This window comes from Cervus canadensis, chromosome 5, assembly GCF_019320065.1.
Source record: "Cervus canadensis isolate Bull #8, Minnesota chromosome 5, ASM1932006v1, whole genome shotgun sequence".
In the NCBI taxonomy this organism is placed as follows: domain Eukaryota; kingdom Metazoa; phylum Chordata; class Mammalia; order Artiodactyla; family Cervidae; genus Cervus; species Cervus canadensis.
The window spans coordinates 32,968,482-32,988,540 of NC_057390.1; the positions used below are offsets into that span (position 1 = coordinate 32,968,482).

Genomic DNA, 20,059 nt, shown 5'->3' on the forward strand with positions numbered 1-20,059 from the left:
GGAGAAATTTAAAAATAAATACTCAGAGGCCTCAAAACAAAGTAAAAGTGGGAAGTCTGAGAGAGAAGCTCATACTGAGGTCGGCTCTCCTCAGGTTTCCTTCAAACCCTAGTGACAATGAGCTTCTCACTGATTCCAGTACAACAGAAAATGGCAGGGCTGAGAGTATAATCCAAAAAGATTTCTACACAAAAAATATATTGTGTGTAAAACTAGGGTCCCTAAAAGTAAACAAAAATAAACTACACATATTGAAAACATAATAGCTAATTTTGACTTTTATTCTGAACAGAAGGGAAATTGAAGAATAAAAACAAGAAAGTCCCATTAAGTCTGAATGCATCATATGAATTCCCGAGGAAATATCACCTGAATTTGGTGTATTATATGATCTGAAAATCCTTAGGGTGAAAAGATGTCTGAGATTTGTATTGTCTTCAGGTATCTATCAGATTCAAAGACAAATTTTGGGGAAGAAACTAACTTTAACACAGTCATAAAAGAATAATTACAAATAAAAGTCCAAGAAATTTGAAACCTCAATAAAATATGAAATATACAGGAAAATAATTCAGAATGAATAGAAGACAGTAGTAACTGTAGAAAGCAGAAACAATAAGAACTTCAGACACTGGAATGATCACAAAATGGAAAATAAATATGTTTAATATATGTTCAAAAAAACAAAAATACAATCTATAAAAAAATAAAATTAGAGTACCATTAAAGGTACCAGAGAGGAAGGGAAGATCCTTGTCAAATAAATACTAATTAGATTGATCCTCAACTTTTTAATAGCAACAATGGAATCTAGAAGACTAACACTCCAAATGAACTGAGGAAATGTAACTCTCAATCTTAAATTGTATGTCTACTACAAATATCTTTCAAGAACAAGGCCAAAATGAAGACACTTTTAGAGCTACCATAACTTATAAATTTTATCGGCAACAGAATTTTTCTACAGAGACTGCTAATAGGTGTGAATCAGGAACAAAAACAAAATAATTCCACTATTAATAAACAAGATGGAATGGCAAGTACAGAATTTGGTAATTATATGGGTAATTATATTAAACTAATAATGACTATTAAAAGTCATAAGTGTAATGTCAAATTTCTGGCGTTAAAAGAAAAAAGAAATATAAAATACAAGACTATAAATTGAGTATATAAATTGGGTGCAGAGAAATATGAATTAAAGTGTTCTTGTATATTTATATTCTTTGGAAGATATAAAGATGTTGATTAACTTTGGATTTTACTAAGTATGGATGTTACAATTTTTAGAAAATCAGTTACACAACATAGTCTATATCTGTAGTGAAAACACCACAGGGGAATTTCAATAAATCCACAGGAGTTAATGGTATATAAAAAACAAAGAAAAAACTTATTTTTAAGAAATGTCATTTTTAAGAGACAAACAAGTTGCTAGAAGATATTTTTTAAATGACGGAGAACACTACATTTAGAATTGCACCAGATAAGATGATTCTACTTGCATGACACATTCAACAGACTTTTCACCATTGAACATTACATCCTGAGTTGTGTTTAGGATGCTAGACACCTTACTCGACACCAGAGATACAAACAGTTAGATGACAGTCCTTATGCTCAAGGACTCAAGCACTTACAAGGGACTGTTTCATTAAGGACTTGGTGGCTTTATAAAGAGTTTGGACATTATCCTAGCAACACATAAGTATGACAGAGTTTTAAGTAAGGGAATGAATGACATAATCATTTGTATTTTATAAGCTCATTCTAAGTTCAAGATAAAGAATGTGTAGTATGTTTTCAACAGTTGGGAAACTTTGTACCTATACAAGAAAGAAATGCTGACTATCTGAACAAGGTAGTAGCAGTGGTTATTGGGGTAAAATAAAAGGGATATATGTGAATTTGAACATGTGAATATTCCTCAACAGGAAAAATGGCAATTTTCCATTGAGTGGACACTGGTATTATATAAGCAAGTGCCTACATTTATGGTGGAATTCATCATCATATATACAATTATGAGTTTATATATCTCATATAACTGTGAAGTGAAGTGTGCATGCAAGCTTTAAATTTTAAAAGTTCAAACAGGATCACTATGACAGTGCTAGTAAATTCTCCAAGGGTTTTTTAATGGCATCCTGCCCAATGAAAAATACAACTTATAAAATAATAATTAAGGAGAGGTTTGTGGGAAATCATGTTCCATGAACATTTTTTTTATTAAAGTCTGAGTTCACTTTTGATTTTGAACTTTGAAATAATGTTGGAAAAAGTTAAAAGTTTCCAGTTTTCAGAGTGTTATAAATTTCCTGCCTCAGAACTCTTTCTTTTCTTTTTCTTTTTGAGATGCTTTATCTGAAGGTACAGTTAATGATGTCCTCAGCTCTGCAAATTAAGCCAATGCTTTTACATCGATGAGAAGAGGCATTGAGAGATACTAAATGTGAGAATACTGAATCTCAAGGATTGTAAACCGTCTTCTGCCTAGATGTTTCATCTCTAGAGTTTCAGATTTTCAAGGGTCTGCCCAAAATTTAAAAATATAGATCAAGGGGAAATTGCCTATGTGACTCAAAAGTGGTAACCAAGCTCCCTTGCCTGTCATCACAGAGATTCCTTGAAGCTGGGAAGCCAATCTTTGCTTTTTATGGGAGTGTTAGTCTGGCCAAGAAATACAGTAAAATGTACACAAATAAAATCAATATGCATAATTAATTTACTAATGATGTATACAAAGTTAAAAATAATCAAATAAAATAATCAAGAAATGACTGCAAAATATTTGATATTGAGAGAGTTAACTTAGGCAGGGCTTCCAGGGACCTCTAAGGAAGAGGTGAACATTCTGCTCAGGCTTTCCTTAAGCCTTGTGCAACAATGTATCTTGCCTGAGAGCTGGGCCTTTCTTCTTGTCTGGAGCTGATAATTACACAGGGAGACAATGTCTTACTCATTCAAATACTTTTCTTAGGCTCTATGTTAACAAGCATAATTGTAACAAATCTTGCCTGGGAACCTGTCTCTCATGACTTGTTACCACTCTTGCCAACCACTGGCCCACCCCAAGTACACAGCAACAGTGTATCTCGCCCAGAGACTTTGCCTGGAAGGGAACCAGTTCTCCCTGGCTAATCTTGTGCTGAAATTATCTTAGGAGGTATGCACTGGGAAAGTGTCTCTTGGAACTCTTTCCACCTTGAAGTATTCTTTTTATCTATTCTCAGCAGCCAGCTGAGAAACATATATAATGCCCTGCTTAAACCAGTGAGGGTAGGTACTCTGCTGCCCGCTTCCAGTGCCTTTTGCTGGAGGTTTTCTCTATCCTTTTCACTCCAGTAAACATTGTTACACAAAGCTCTGAGTGACTGAGACCACTTTTTTTGGGTCCCAAAGTGAAAATTTCTCCTTTGGAGACCATAAATACCAGCACTGTTCACTATAAACTGTCAATATTTGTCCAAATTAATGTCAATTAGAAATGCTAAAAACCACTTGTATTCATTTGTCATTCTTGAAAGAAACTAGGAAACCAGAGTTGTGAGATTAAGGAAATTAAATTCCACTATGCTGCTGCTGCTGCTAAGTTGCATCAGTCGTGTCCGACTCTGTGCAACCCCATAGACGGGAGCCCACCAGGATCCTCTGTCCCTGGGATTCTCCAGGCAAGAATACTGGAGTGGGTTGCCATTTCCTTCTCCAACACATGAAAGTGAAAAGTGAAAGTGAAGTCGCTCAGGTGTGTCCAGCTCCTTGCGACACCATGGACTGTAGCCCACCAGGCTCCTCCGTCCATAGGATTTCCCAGGGAAGAGTACTGGAGTGGGTTGCCATTGCCTTCTCCAAATTCCACTATAGTGTTCATTTAAATAATTAAAAAAAAAATTCTTCTCTTTCCTTTTTCTCCTAAAATTATCATTTGAAAAGCAGAAAATCATTTTTCCTTTGTCAGTTTATCTGCTAATTCATTGTTGGTGCTCCTAAATTGTTGGCGATTTTTTTCCTAGCTGGTCAGATAAACACTTTCAGCTCTTCAGAGAGCTTCACGGATAGGTTTTTACAGATTATCAGTGAACAAAAGGGAATAAGTGGAGATATTCTGATTAACTCTAACACCTTCCTCAAACTGAAATTTGACAGAGTGGCTAACTCTCTACTTTGGAAGAAAGAGAAAGCTGTACCAAAAACCAGAGATTTATTTGAAAAAATTAAACTTCTAAGTATGATTTAATCTGTAAAGAATCAGCCCAATGTCTGCATATATTACTCTATTTTAAAAGACTATGCATTTATAATGTCAATTATAAAATACCAGAATTGGACAAACAATAACCCATTTTCTTTCCTTACTCTACTTACCAATGGCAATTAGGAAAATATTTCTGTATTTTATTTGGCTTATTAAGAAATCCTATTTTATAAAATCTCACAATTCCAAAATCTATCATCTGCTGAAGAGATTTTAAAATCTTGGGTTATTTTAAGTAGTCTTCCTTTCCATTTTCAACATAACTAAGGCTATTTTTCAAATGCTTCCATTATGCTTTATGCCCATATTTTATATTGCTGAGCCCTCAGTTCAGTTCAGTTCAGTTGCTCAGTCGTGTCCGACTCTTTGCAAGCCCATGAATCGCAGCACGCCAGGTCTCCCTGTCCATCACCAACTCCCGGAGTTTACTCAAACTCATGCCCATCGAGTCGCTGATGCCATCCAGCCATCTCATCCTCTGTTTTCCCCTTCTCCTCCTGCCCCCAATCCCTCCCAGCATCAGGGTCTTTTCCAATGAGTCAACTCTTCGCATGAGGTAGCCAAAGTATTGGAGTCTCAGCTTCAGCATCAGTCCTTCCAGTGAACACCCAGGACTGATCTCCTTTAGGATAGACTGGTTGGATCTCCTTGCAGTCCAAGGGACTCTCAAGAGTCTTCTCCAACACCGTAGTTCAAACGCATCAATTTTTCGGCACTCAGCTTTCTTCACAGTCCAACTCTCACATCCATACATGACCACTGGAAAAACCATAGCCTTGACCAGACAGACCTTTGTTGGTAAAGTAATGTCTCTGCTTTTTAATATGCTCTCTAGGTTGGTCATAACTTTCCTTCCAAGGAGTAAGCGTCTTTTAATTTCATGGCTGCAGTCACCATCTGCAGTGATTTTGGAGCCCCCAAAAATAAAGTCTGACACTGTTTCCACTGTCTCCCCATCTATTTCCCATGAGGTAAGGGGACCAGATGCCATGATCTTAGTTTTCTGAAGGTTAAGCTTTAACCCAACTTTTTCACTCTCTTTTACTTTCATCAAGAGGCTTTTTAGTTCCTCTTCACTCACCACCATAAGGGTGGTGTCATCTGCATATCTGAGCCCTAAGAGAGTGCAAAGATTATACCAGGCATGCTTAAAACCCCAAACCCATAAATGGATACTGCAGTGAAGAAGTCTACACATATTCAAATGAAGGTATATAACTGGGCTGAGGTTGTGCTACTTTCAACTGGAAATGGAATATAAAAGAGAATAATCAACTTCTGAGGAGGTACATTGAGCTCTTGATTTGGAGATAAAGCAGAAAAATAAAATGGAGAATAAAGTAGAATGAAGACAAAGAAAGAACAGGAAAGAGCCATGCACAAGCTGGAATCAAGATTGCCGGGAGAAATATCAATAACCTCAGATATGCTACTGTAGTAGCTTGATTTTTTTTTCCCAAATAAAATAGATAAGTTCTAAGCTCTAGAAAACTATTAAAATATCCATCTCAGATTACCCAAATTTTTTATTTCAATTTCAAGATAGATTAGAACCCTACATCTGGAACTATATCTGAATTCTGAGAACACAGACAATTGCCTGATTAGTTTTCAGAAAATCATAGAAATTGAACTTCAGCCAATATTAGTTATATACAGATAAGTATTAAATCACCCTAAGCTCTTATCAATGATATTATCTATTTTCTTTTGAGCCAAAATTTCCTATAAAATCAAATACCTATAAAATGAGCTATTTGAATGAATGACCTCAAACATGCCTTTCAGTTATATGATTCCATATATCTATAGAATACTTTTCAAATAGCATATTTAAAATTGCATGTGACCGCTACTATAAGTTGCTTTTACAAAGTAGCAATGGGCATGATTAAAAAATTGACCCACTCACATAGCATGTTTAACATTATTTGGTAGGTAAACTTTGTTTTATTTTGTTAACCAGGGCCTCAGGTCAACAGAGGGTGCACAGTCTGAGACTGCATGATGCAGAAGGTACAACCACCACATCCACTGTGGTGCATTAAGGGCCCTCATGGTGTCCTTGCTCTCCTCTTCTGTGTCTCTGCCTAGAAGGGATCTGTGTCACCTCTACTCAGAGTGCACAGACAGTGAGTCCAGTGTTCCTGCCTAGCAGAAGGCTGGGAAGACAAAAAGAGACTTAGAACATGAGCATCAGCAGGCCTCCCAATCAGAACCATGCAGTCTTAGAAGGGACAAGCTGTGTTACATACAGTGCAACACTTTACGGGATCAGAGTGACCCTAGAGAGATGAACTGACTTCATCAATCATATAGCCAGGAAGAGACAAACCTGGAACATATAGTTCTTAATGACCTAGCTTTTACTTTATTCAAAAATCTTAAAGGTTTTATTTTAATGACTGAAAAAGCATTTTAAAATACCAACAGTAGGATTTTTGGAGCTGGGAGTTGGAATAGGAGCTTGCTCCGTCCACTCCACGCATCGACCTGGTATTGCAGTACTTCCAGGAACGGTGCACCCCCTTCGGGGAATAAAAAAAAAAGAAAAAAAAAATACCAACAGTAGAAATGAACAATTGTAGACACTGTGTGTCTATCCAATTCTATCCTTTTAAGGAGGAAACTTTCTGCCTAGAAACTCCTCAGGTGTGTTTTAATTCTAATCCTCTATGGGCATAGCATTTAAATTCTAGCTCATTGCCCAAAGCCAGGCAAATAGCTAAGGCCAGCACAATCTGGATAAGATGGACTAGGATTTAATTTCATTACTTCCTTTTATATTTTACACAGATAGCAGAGTTATCTTTTTAACACAGGCCTATTACTCATTTTCAATGGTAAATGCTTAAGTTCACTACAGAACGTAAGTGCTATCCAGATGGCAATGCCTGCAATTCCCCCTGAATATCATCGTAGGAAAAGGACCACTGCACCTTCTAACCCTGCCCTCTATCACTGTACTCTCCAAAGGGATATCTATAAATATTTCTAGCTACAGAGGCAGTTTCCTCTTTCATGCTCCCTCTTCATCTTTTTTCCCCCTTTTCTGAATAGATACAATAAAAGAAGAAGAAGAAAATATTAACCACACTTGAGATCTTGTCTGTTTGTATGTGAATACTGTCCTAACATATCTCTCCTCCTGAAACTTTAGTATGTTTTAATTCCACATGCATGGCCACCTTTTGAACTGTCTAGGAATTCTAGGCAGGAATGTTCAAAAGGTTTCATTTCTAAAGCTCTGCCTGGTTTTATCAGATTTTGCTATTTGTCTCTGTTTACAGTTTTAGTCACTTGTATAATTTATGATTATAAACTAGAGCTTTGCATTGCCTCTTCTCTGTTCTTAGCTACCCTGTCTAAACCTTCCTCATTGACCCTCTGCGTTAAGTCTACAATACCCAAATCATGCTGTCATCCATTTTTTTAGCAAAAATATTTTACTACTACCCTACTTAAAGTAAGGAAGGGACTAGTGGAACAGTCCATAATCTATTCAGAGGGTTTTCCTATCCCGTATAACATTCCATTTGAGTTACTAACTGGCTTTTCTAATACAGCAACTCACATTAAACTTGCTACATCAATGACTGAAGTTAAAGTAATGCATTTTTTTTGCCAAACAGCTTTTACGTTTTAGGATAAACCTCATTCTTAATCCAAAGAGGTGAATATTAGACATTTCTCACACTTTAGCCTGTCAGTGAAGGAAAAACTCTTTGCCTGAATAAGCTTTTAGTTTCTCTTCAATGATTTCCCATTGTGGGTACCTGTTTTGTACAAATCTTGTTCCTCTTGGCTGTCCTGTGAAAAGAGGTCAGCAGTGGTATCTCCCATTGCACAACTGCCATGTTGCATTCTGACCACAGTGTCTGTCTGCAGTCACAGGATAAGGGCCTGACCTATATAATGGTGGGCTCTCCCCTGAAGAGAGAACATTTTCTATTTCATCTATGGAAGAGGAATGTCTTGAAAGAGGAAACAGAAACTTAAAATGAGGGCTTCAATACATTGAACAGATTGAAAAGGAATTTCTCAGCTGTCTCTGTAAATCATGTCATTACACTTGGATTTTGAGAAATTAAGCTGTCCTAGGGGTTATTTATAAAAGAATTTATCAAGGTTTTCACCATGTTTCCGTGATCAGTAGTTAGATATTGAAAAATCTTCAAGGATAGTCCAAGATGAAGATGAGAGACCTATATTTTATAAGCAAGATAATTTAAATACAGCTCAGTGTCTTCTGTTAGCTCTGAGTATTTAATAAAGTTTTGTTTAAAATATCTACTCTAATAACTAACAGTTATAGATTGCTGGGGGAAAATATCTAAGTGAGTACTTAGAGAGGAGCACTTAAGGGAAACAGAACCCCAGTAAGATAGATGTAGTAGTAAAATTATTAATAAAAACAGAAGAATAGCCTAAGCATTCTTCTAGGTTATATGTCTTTTAATTTTATCAACACTGCTAATTGATAGTGCTACTAATAAGTCCATTAATAGATGAGAAACTTGGGGCCGAGAAAACTTAAGCAATTTATTTACAGTAACAAAGATATTAAGAAATGGAGGCCAGAGCCTCAGAGGAAGTAAACCATGTTTTGGAATGACAGACTCAAAAATATTTTCCATACAATGATTCTGTCTCTTTTGTCTGCCTTGGATATTCTCAGTTTGATTTTATTAAGGAAGACAATGGGCTCCAACACATCCAAGCATTGTTAACTTATTGAGCTTGGTTTTGTGGCTCCATTATTGCCCTCTTATGTCAATATGATACTCTCTTTATCTCGTCTTAGTGATCAGAAAATTAGGATAAATTATAGAGTTATCACAATCAATTTTGGAATCTGCTTAGTTACATAAGTATTATTTCCATGAATGCCATGTTTTTCTTGACATTATATTTCCTCTCAAATATCTCACACTGACGGAAACATTCTTGTTTTTACTTATTCATAGAACTAACTGCTTTCACTCTTTTAACATAAAGGATGTTTCCTCCACAGCAATAAAAGGTATTTGTTTGACCAAGTAAGCTACTTCCAAAGATCAGTCATTCTCAAGAAAATGATAAGGTGAATTAATAAAACCTAACATTCTCTTTAATATTCCACTTATTCTAATGAAAAGAGCAAGGCTAACAGTGTCATCTTGAATAGGATGGTTAGAACATGAATTAATGAGTAGCACTTTATTAGAATTTTGAAGAGCTAACACATTCTTAAAATGTTCTATAGCTTTCTTTTCTACTTCAAATCAACTAAATAATCAGTTAGCTACCTAACATCTTCCAAGTCTAAAACCTAGAATTATGAAGGTTTTCTGACTCTATCCTTTTGATAAATGGCAGACTGCAGAAAAAGGGAAGTAATTCAAAGACTGGAAAAGAAATATTTAGGCACTATTCTAAGGGAAAAAAATAGGTAAGAAACAAGAGCAATGGGAGCTTATCTTTGGCATTCAGACTGATTCTAACAGGAGAGCTAAACAGGGGAGAAGTAAGAGAAAGGAGAAACAAAAACAGATCACTTTAGTATTCCCATGCATAATTTAGAAAGAAATCTCCATCTTCAAATGGCACTCAGTTTCAGATCAAGTGAATACACAGTAATGCTGCAGAAGATCTGTATCTTGAAAAGCTTTCTTATATGAGAAAATATTTTGTTGATAATTACTGTGCTTTAAGACTACCATGTAACCATCTCATCCTCTATCATCCCCTTCTTCTCCCACCTTCAATCTTTCCCAGCATCAGGGTCTTTTCAAATAAGTCAGCTCTTCACATCAGGTGGCCAAAGTATTGGAGTTGCAGCTTCAACATCAGTGCTTCCAATGAATATTCAGGACTGATTTCCTCTAGGATGGTCTGGTTGGATCTCCTTGCTGTCCAAGGGACTCTCAAGAGTCTTCTCCAACACCACAGTTCAAAAGCATCAATTCTTTGGTGCTCAGCTTTTTTTAATGACCAACTCTCACATCCATACACAACTACTGGAAAAACCATAGCCTTGACTAGATGGAAATTTTTTGGCAAAGTAATGAGATGGTTGTATGGCATCACTAACTCAATGGACATGAGTTTGAGTAAACTCTGGGAGTTGGTGATGGACAGGGAGGCCTGGCGTGCTGCAATCCATGGGGTTGCAAAGAGTCAGACACGACTGAGCAACTGAACTGAACTGAAAGGAAGACTACCATGTGCATGTTTATTGTTTCTCATTACTTTCTATTTGTAGAAAAGGATGTGCAAGTTAGTTGGGGTAAGAATGGATTTAGTCCCCTATTTTGGTCCATAAAATTTGAGTCATTAATTGAGTGAGTTGAAGTTGTTTAAGTAATTGTGAGTACTAGTCTTATCTTTATTACAGTGTAATCTTGATTCAGGAATAGATCATGGAATGAGCAACTGGCTGGAATCAATAGGTGGAGGGAAAGATCCTGAATTTCTCAGGAAGAATTAGTTTTTTCATGTTTTGAAAACCCAAGAGAACAGTTAGAGAACTTGGCAATTGTTTTGGGGGAAGGTTCACAGCAAACTTAAAGATAGGTACAGAGGTTTACCAGAGAAGACTTGAGAGTCCCTTGGACAGCAAGGAGATCAAACCAGTAAATCCTAAAGGAAATCAGTCCTGAATATTCATTGGAAAGACTGATGCTGAAGCTGAAGCTCCAATACTTTGCCACCTGATGCAAAGAGTTGACTCACTGGAAGACTCTGATGTTAGTAAAGATTAAGGCAAAAGAGAAGAGGATTGCAGAGGATGAGCTGGTTAGACAGCTTTACTAACTCAGTGGTTATGAATTTGAGCAAACTCTGGGAGATAGTGGAGGTAAGAGGAACCTGCTACACTACAGTCTACAGGGTCGCAAAGAGTTAGACGATTTAGCAACTACACAACAACAACAGCAGGGATTCCTCATGTATCTCCTGCCCTCCACAGCAACTGTTCAACTTTTTTTTAGTAAGTTTAGTATCTTTATTTTCTTAACCAAAAGTTCAGGGGCTCTATTAAGTCCCCTTAAAATTTTATGGCTATATTGCAAGTTTAGGTCAGGTTTTGAATCTGTATCACTAACTGATGGGAGTTCTAAGGTGAAAAGTGGTAGACAGTGTTTATGATGAATAGCTCTAACTTCCATTTACCCAGAAACAAATGAAATTCTGGTAAATGTTGATCATACAGGTAACAACTTTTTTTGGATGAGCACTGGAAAGGTAGAACTTAGAAACGGAGTAAGGGTTGCTGTTTACTCAATGATGCTTCACAGATTTTATATGCCCATTAACAGCCAATAAAACTTAAAAATAATAAGAAATAAATGTCTATGAGTTGTGTTTTGCTGTTTACATTCTATGAAATATGTTTTTCTTTTTATTTCGGCCGAATAAAATATACCCTATGTAACTATGACCTAGATGGTGTTTATGAAATGTTAAAATCAACCTGCTGTTGAAAGCCTGTGTCAGATTCCTTAAAATGATGAAATTTAAGACTTTCATTTATGGATAATAGATGCAAAGGGTGAGGAATAAAACAAGTAATCTCTGTGAGCAAATATAAACAGGACAAGAAAAAATGGAAGATTAATAAATAAGAACCTACATTTCAATTTCAGTTTATGGCATCAGAAGTTACTCATCCACAAGCCCCTATCACCCAATCCCACTTAGCTTATGTTTTTCTTCACTCTATCTGCTATCCTCTGTCAACAGTGACCTTCAGTTTTCTTACTCAGGTACTTTACACTTCCTGTTTTTTCTGTCAAAAACTTTTTTCTCAATATACTTAACACTACTCACCCCTTCTCACTTCTCAGAGGTCAATTTACATAAGAGCTCCTCAGAAAATTTCCCTAAAACAATAATATTTAATTAGCTTCCAAATGTCTTTTAATTTCATCGTTGTAAGAGAACAACTTGAAAGCTAGACTCAAAAATTTTAAGAGTACAGCCTGCTATTGTCGACTATTGTTACAACATAATACAACAGATCCCTGGAGTTCATTAATCTTGCTTAACTGAAACTTTATGCCAGTTAATTAGTAACTCACCATTTCCCCCTCCCTCCAGTCCCTGAGAAATCACTACACCACTCTTGGCTTTTATGAATATGACTATTTTAGATAACTCATATAAGAGGAATCAAGCAGTATTTATCTTTCTAGGATTAGCTTATTTCACTTATCAAGATGCCCTCAAGTCTCATCCATGTTGTAACAAGTGTCAGAATTTCCTTCCTTTTAAGGCTGAACTACATTTTATTGCGTGTATATACCACATTTTCTTTAACCATTCATCAGCTGACATTTAGGTTGTTTTCAAATATTGGCTATAGTATATAGCACTGCTATAGTAAATAGCTTCCCTGGTGGCTCAGACGGTAGACCGTCTGCCTGCAATGCGGAAGACCTGGGTTCGATCCCCGAGTCGGGAAGATCCCCTGGAGAAGGAAATAGCAATTCACTCCAGTAGTCTTCTTGCCTGGAAATATTCCATGGGTGGAGGAGCCTGGTAGGCTACAATCCATGGGATTGCAAAGAGTCGGACACGACTGAGCAACTTCACTGACTAAACAGCACTGAAAGGAAAATTAAGGATATTATGTCTTCAAATCTTGATTTAAATTCTTTTGAATAACTATCTAGTACAGGATTGCTGGATCAGATGCTATTCGTATTTTTAGTTTTTTTGAGGAACTTCCATACTGTTTTCCATAGTGGCTGCACCATTTTGCTTTCCCACCAACAGTGTGCAATTGTTCCAGTTTTTCACATCATTGCCAACACTTGTGGTCTTTTGTTTTTGTTGTTAAGAGATGTACTGATAGATATGAGGTGATACTTTACTGTGGTTTTGATTTAAACTTCTTAATGATTAGTGCACTAAGCAATATTTTGTATACCTGCTGGTCATTAAGTCTTCTTAGGAGAAATGTCTATTCAGGACCCTAGCTGTTGATGCATTCTTAGGAGGATGGTGGCCATGGAGGATAACAGAATTCTAAGAATTCCTTTAAATCCACTGTTTCTGGCTCAGAGACTCAGGAACCTGCAGAGCTCTATTTTTAAGAGGTATCTTATTTCTAATATTGAGAGATGGAGGTCAAGAGAACAGGCCCCTCTCTATGCTTCCTATTCTTAACACGACATCTCTATGTATGTGCTGCTATTTTAGGCTTCTAATTGCCATTTGTACAACTTTGGATCCTCTAACCTAGAAGAAGGAATATTAAGAGCTCTAAGTTTTCACCTGTGATTCAAGCCAAGACTGAAACCATCACATTATAATTTGGCTGCATAGTCAGTTATCAGAATAGCTGCCATTGTATGACTTGGTTCTTGGATTTTAGGACATCTTTTCAGGGAAGCAGGGATTATGCTAGCAGGATATGTGGACTGAATTTTAACACCATTTGTGTGTGTGTGTGTTTCCATTTGAGTAACTTCAGTTTTCTGACATCAGATGTAAGATATATTTTATTCAGTAGTTTCTAGTTATTAAATAGTTTCTGAAATCTGATGAATTGATTCCTGTTACTATACTTCAGTTAGAAGTGCCTTTGAATACTCTTATTTTTATTGGGAAAGTAAAAATTCTGATGCTGCTTTTTGTCAGCCTCATCACAGAAATCATTTCTTCTCTGATTATCTCAAACTAGGAAGATATATAAGTGAGTCAAGTAATATTTAATGATGCTGGTCATACATTTGGCAACAGGAAAACTAGAAATAGATTTCACATATACTAATTAAATTCATTTTGGGGTCAAGTTACCATGGATCTATCTTCTAATATATATTGGTGCTCATTTTCTCCTCTAAAATTTCAAACATTCCACCCCCCCACCCCCACTGCCAAGGACTTTATAAATCAAATAGCTGTATTCCATTACTTTTCACTGCTTTACCAAAAGAAAAAATGCCAGTGAGAAAGAAACATTACAGTCATATATGCATCACTCTTACTTAACTGCTTTGGTTATTTCTGCCAAATTTAATATCTGTCATTAAAGATGGAATTTCTTATCTCTCTAATTTTGGCTACTATTTTTGGGAGAAATAAAGTTTGACTGTGGTATCTTTCCTAAAATATTTATTTGTTTAGTCACCTCTAAAATTTGTTACATCTAACTTTGATTCATGTTTCTATCTCCGAATTATTATCCAAATAAATTGAAGCTAAAAGTCTTTGTTTGACCTATAGCTCCCAATTTAGGTAGAATTTTGAAAATAAGGCAAGTGTTTACATGAGAATACTAGTAATCTTTATTTTTGTGGTTAAGAGTAAGATACAAGGATGCACTTAACAGCACAAGGTATATAGTCTTGTATTTTACATATAGACATCTTATGAAAACTTTATACGGAATATAACCTACAAAAACATCAAATCAGTATGATGTACACCTGAAACTAACATAATATTGTTGTCAACAATATTTCAATAAATATTTGTTTCAAAAACTTAATAAGGAAGGATTCATTCAGAGCTAATATTTACATCATTTTGTTTACTAACAATCTTAAAGAACATCTTTCAATATCAAACTCTTTCTGAAGGAAATAAATTTGCCATTTTCCTCTTATGAGGCAATTCTTACTTTGCTGTTCATAAACCTCCTTCCTGTTAGCAGGTCAAAGAAACAGTTAGAACTGGATATGGAACAACACACTTATTCAAAACTGGAAAAGGAGTACATCAATGCTATATATTGTCATTCTCCTCATTTAACTTATATGCAGAATACATCATGCAAAATGCCAGGCTGGATGAAGTTCAAGCTGGAATCATGACACTGGGAGAAATACCAGTAACCTTGGGTAAGTTGATACCACTCTAATGGCAGAAAGCAAGGGGAAATTAAGAAACTCGATGAGGGTGAAAGAAGAGAGTGAAAAAGATAGCTTTAAACTCAAAATTCAAAAACTAAGATCATGGAATCCAGTCCCATCACCACATGCAAACAAATGGGGAAAAAATGGAAAAAATGACAGATTTTATTTTGGGGGGCTCCAAAATCACTGCAGAGTGTGACTGCAGCCATGAAATTAAGCCAGTTGCTTGAAAAAAAGGTATGAGAAACATTCAGTTCAGTTCAATCACACAGTCATGTCTGACTCTTTGCGACACCAAGGACTGCAGCATGCTAGGCTTCCCTGTCCATCAAAGGCTCCAGGAGCTTGCTCAAACTCACGTCCACTGAGTTAGTGATGTCATCCAACCATCTCATCCTCTGATGCCCCCTTCTCTTCCCGCCTTCAATCTTTCCCAGCATCAGGGTCTTTTTCAATTAGTCAGTTCTTCCCATCAGATGGCCAAAGTATTGGAGTTTCAGCTTCAACATCAGTCCTTCCAATGAATATTCAGGACTGATTTCCTTTAAGATTGGTTTGATCTCCTTGCAGTGCAAGGGACTCTCAAGAGTCTTCTCAAACACCACAGTTCAAAAGCATCAATTCTTCGGTGCTCAACTTTCTTTATAGTCCAACTCTCACATCCATACTTGACTTCTGTAAAAACCATAGCCTTGACTAGATGTACCTCTGTTGACAAAGTAATGTCTCTGCTTTTTAATATGCCATCTAGATTGGTCATAACTTTTCTCCCAAGGAGTAAATGTCTTTTAATTTCATGGCTGCAGTCACCATATGAAGTGATTTTGGAGCCCCCAAAATAGTCTGTCACTGTTTCTACTGTTTTCCCATCTGTTTGCCATGAAGTGATGGGACCAGATGCCATGATCTTTGTATTCTGAATGTTGAGTTTTAAGCCAGCTTTTTCACTCTCCTCTTTCACTTTCATCAAGAGAAAAAACTTTTGTAGCACTTCTAATTGCTCATCCCATAATCTGAACACTTTGACAAAAGTTACAAGAGATGGAAAGGTTAAAGTACAGAATGTCTTACATCTTTTTAAGGCATCAAGTCTGTTCTTAGCGATTCACAGCATCCTTCAAGACTGGACAGTTTTGTGAGAGTATCCGATGTCTAAAGAAGAAGACCTCACCACTTAGCTTTTGCTGCTGCTGCTGCTGGTTCGGTCGTGTCTGACTCTGTGAGACCCCAAAGACGGCAGCCCACCAGGCTCCTCTGTCCCTGGGATTCTCCAGGCAGGAACACTGGAGTGGGTTGCCATTTCCTTCTCCAACTTAGCTTCCACTGTGGTAATAATATAGATATGATGGATATGTAGACGGTTCAAAAGAATATTATAACTAAAAAACTTATTTGATTCCACTTTTCAAAAAAAAAAACTAAATCAAGAAAAAATTGTGCTAGAATATGATGAATCCAAATCAAAAGTTTTGATAACTCCTGATTTATACAGTCATAGAGAAAACTGACTTCCCAGGTGGTGCTAGTGGTAAAGAATTTGCCTGCCATTTCAGGCTACTCAAGAGACACGGGTTTAGTCCCTGGGCTGGAAAGATCCCCTGGAGAAAGGAAAGGCAACCCACTCCAGAATTCTTGCCTGGAGAATCTCATAGACAGATTCTTTACAACTAGCGCCACCTGGGAAGCTCATTATTCACTGTAATTGTCTACAAATGGTATGCATCAAAGTTTCATTCTATAGGATCACAAAGAATCGGAAACGGCCAAAGGGACTTAGCATAGAGAAAATTGATTAAAGTGTCAGATTAATAATTCTACTATGTTCCCCCAAATTTCAACATATTTCAATCCCTCCAAATAATTCTGAAAATTATGAATAAGGAACTGATGCTCAAGGATGAAAATAACAGTCCAAGATCAAATAGGTAACAGGGGAGTAGCTGGGATTAAATTACATTTATCTTATATAAACCCCCTTTTCTTCTCACTGTCCTCAAATAACTAAAGTTAAACAAGTAAAATCTCAAATGTAAGAAAAAGGATGGGTGATTTTTTTTACTTATATTGAATTGTATAGACAAAATAAATGAAATTTGCAATATTCCCTAAAATACCAAGGTGAATACTTTGAAACTTAAGAAATATGCATCTTTCTTGGTACATTATATTATGCTCTCTCCTTCTATTGCCCATGCTTATAGATGTGTGGTGAATCAAGGGCACAAAATACATACACATGGGACAGGCTGGCCAGACAGCAACAGACAGAGAGTCTTGACTTGCAAGAATAAAAACAAACAAACAAAAATGAACACAATTCCACTCCAGATAAGCAAAAGTAAGGCAGGTATTGGAACTGACTAAACATGGCTGGCATCACCAACTCGATGGAAAGGAATTGGAGCAAACTCTGAGAAATAGTGGAGGATAGAGGAGCTTGGTGTGCTGTAACCAACGGGGCTGCAAAGAGTTGGACATGACTCAGCAGCTGAAGAACAACAAAACATGGTTAGACAGGAGAATATAAATTCATATTCAACTGAGCACAGCATTTCCAAAACTTGAAGATATGAAAGAAATTAGGCTAGCTGATAAATGATAATAAATAAATACAGGGTAAAATAAAAAGTATTCAGATATTAAAGTATCAAGATGCCTTCCCCCCCGCCCCCCCAATCAGGATTTGCTAGGAACTCTTCACTTAAATGGTTCTCAAGAGTGATATTTTACCTTCGTGGAGTGACTATAGCCCCAGAATAATTGCAGCATCAGAAGATAAACTTTATGACAGTATTAAGTTATATCTGAATACATGTAACATAAAAATTAGAGCTTTTTAAAGCATTTTAAATTATAAGAATAGAGATGGGTTATGTGTACTTTGAAACTGGAAAGCTTCTAGAAATTCTGGCATCATGATTTTCCTCCATTCCTTATCACTACTTTTCTTTCCTCACTTGCTTCTTTTCCCTCCTCAGGCGATCTCTCTCTGTCTCATAACCCATAGAGCTGAATACAGTATCTCATAACACACTGTATGTGTCATGGAGGCTGGGTTTTTCTGTGTGTGTTTTCTTTTTAATTTTCCCTCTCTTTCTTTTCTTATTGTTTTTGTGTTAAAATTATTGAGAAAGACACCAGCTCTGCTTTAAAGAATCTGCCCATTTTGATGCTGGTTACCGTTGATGAGACTATATAATACATATGTAGCTGCAGGGCCCTTTCCTCAAAACACAGATGCAGGTAGAGAACTCTCATGAACTGGAAGATAACCAGGTTTCATGCTGAGTAGTCTACTCTTGCAAGGGGAGAAGGTGCTATACACTGTGGAACCCACTCATAAGAAAACAATCAGCAAGCATCACATTATTATCATTTAATTCTATCTTTGGCAGGATAAAAGTGACAAGTAATTTATTCAAATAAATCTCTTAATATGCTTATGATTTAACAATAATTTACAGAAAGCATAAATGACTATAAGATACATTTTAAATATCAGTAGTGTTTATCTTCATGTATAAAGGATATGATTTTAAATAATTTTGGTAAAACATAATTTATCTGTGCTTCCTAAATATTTTATATTGAATGCATAAATTTTTTTAAAAAAGATATAAAATAAAAAGTAATCAACATCATGGTACACAAACACACACACACATCTATATACATTATGTGTGCATGCATGCTAAGTCGACTCTTTGTGACCCTATAGACTGTAGTCCACCAGGGTCCTTTGTCCACGGGATTCTCCAGGCAAAAATATGGAGTGGGTTGCCATGCCCTCCTTCAGGGGATCTTACCAACCCAGGGATGGAATCCTTGTCTCTTATGCATCCTGCATTGACAGGCACACTCTTTACCACTAGCACCATCTGGGAAGTCCATATACATTATATCATGAGGTATAAAATATTTATGATAAGTAATATATATTATTTAATTTGCTTTTTAAAAGTAGCACTCCATGTTTCTCACTTATGCATACATATACAAAAGCAATGTCTGCCTTTCCTAGTATATCATACCAATGAACATCCATCTGCTTTTCCTAGTATTTTGTTGTTGTCAGGTCACTAAGTCATGGCTAACTCTTTGCGACTCCGTGGACTGCAGCACTCCATGCTTCCCTGTCTCTCATCAACTCCTGGAGTTTGCCCAAGTTCATGTCCATTTAATTGGTGATACAATCCAACTATCTCATCCTCTGCCACCCTCTTCTTCTTTTGCCTTCAAATTTTCCCCGAATCAGGGTATTTTCCAATAAGTCACCTGTTTGCATCAAGTGGCCAAAGTATTGGAGCTTCAGCATCAGTCTTTCCAATGAGTATTCAGAGTTGATTTCCCTTAGAATTGACTGGTTTGACCTCCTTGCTGTCTGAGGAACTCTTAAGAGTCTTCTCCAGCAGTGCAATTGAAAAACATCAATTCTTTGGTGTTCAGCCTTCTTTATGGTCCAACTCTCATATCCTTTCTCACTACTGGAAAGACCATAGCTTATGACTATACAGACCTTTGTTGGCAAAGTGATGTCTTTGCTTTTTAAAACACTGTCTAGGTCTGCCATAGCCTTCTTCAAAGAAACAAGTGTCTAATTTCATGGCTGCAGTCATGAAATTACCAGTGATTCTGGAGCCCAAGAAGAGAAAATCTGTCACTGCTACCACTTTTCCCCCTTCTACTTGCTATGAAGTGATGTGATTGGATGCCATATCTTTTAGTTTTTTGAATGCTGAGTTTAAAGCTGTATCTTTCACTCTCCTCTTTAACCTTCATCAAGAGGTCTTTAGTTTCTCTTTACTTTCCGCCACTAAAGTGGTATCATCTCCATACCTGAGGTTGTTGATATTTCTCCTGGCAATTTTGATTCCATCTTGTAACTCATCCAGCTCGGCATTTTGCATGATGTATGTGCACTGCATATGAGTTACATAAACAGGATGACCATATACAGCCT

At 36.6% G+C, this 20,059-nt stretch overlaps 1 protein-coding gene and 1 pseudogene across 1 annotated transcript in view; one reads left to right on the top strand and one right to left on the bottom strand.

Moving 5' to 3' along the window:
- LOC122442467 overlaps positions 1-20,059 on the bottom strand; it is a 174,440-nt gene that overhangs the window by 65,477 nt on the left and 88,904 nt on the right. The gene's annotated exons all lie outside the window — the stretch shown is intronic.
- Positions 6,615-6,785, top strand: LOC122442814 (annotated as a pseudogene).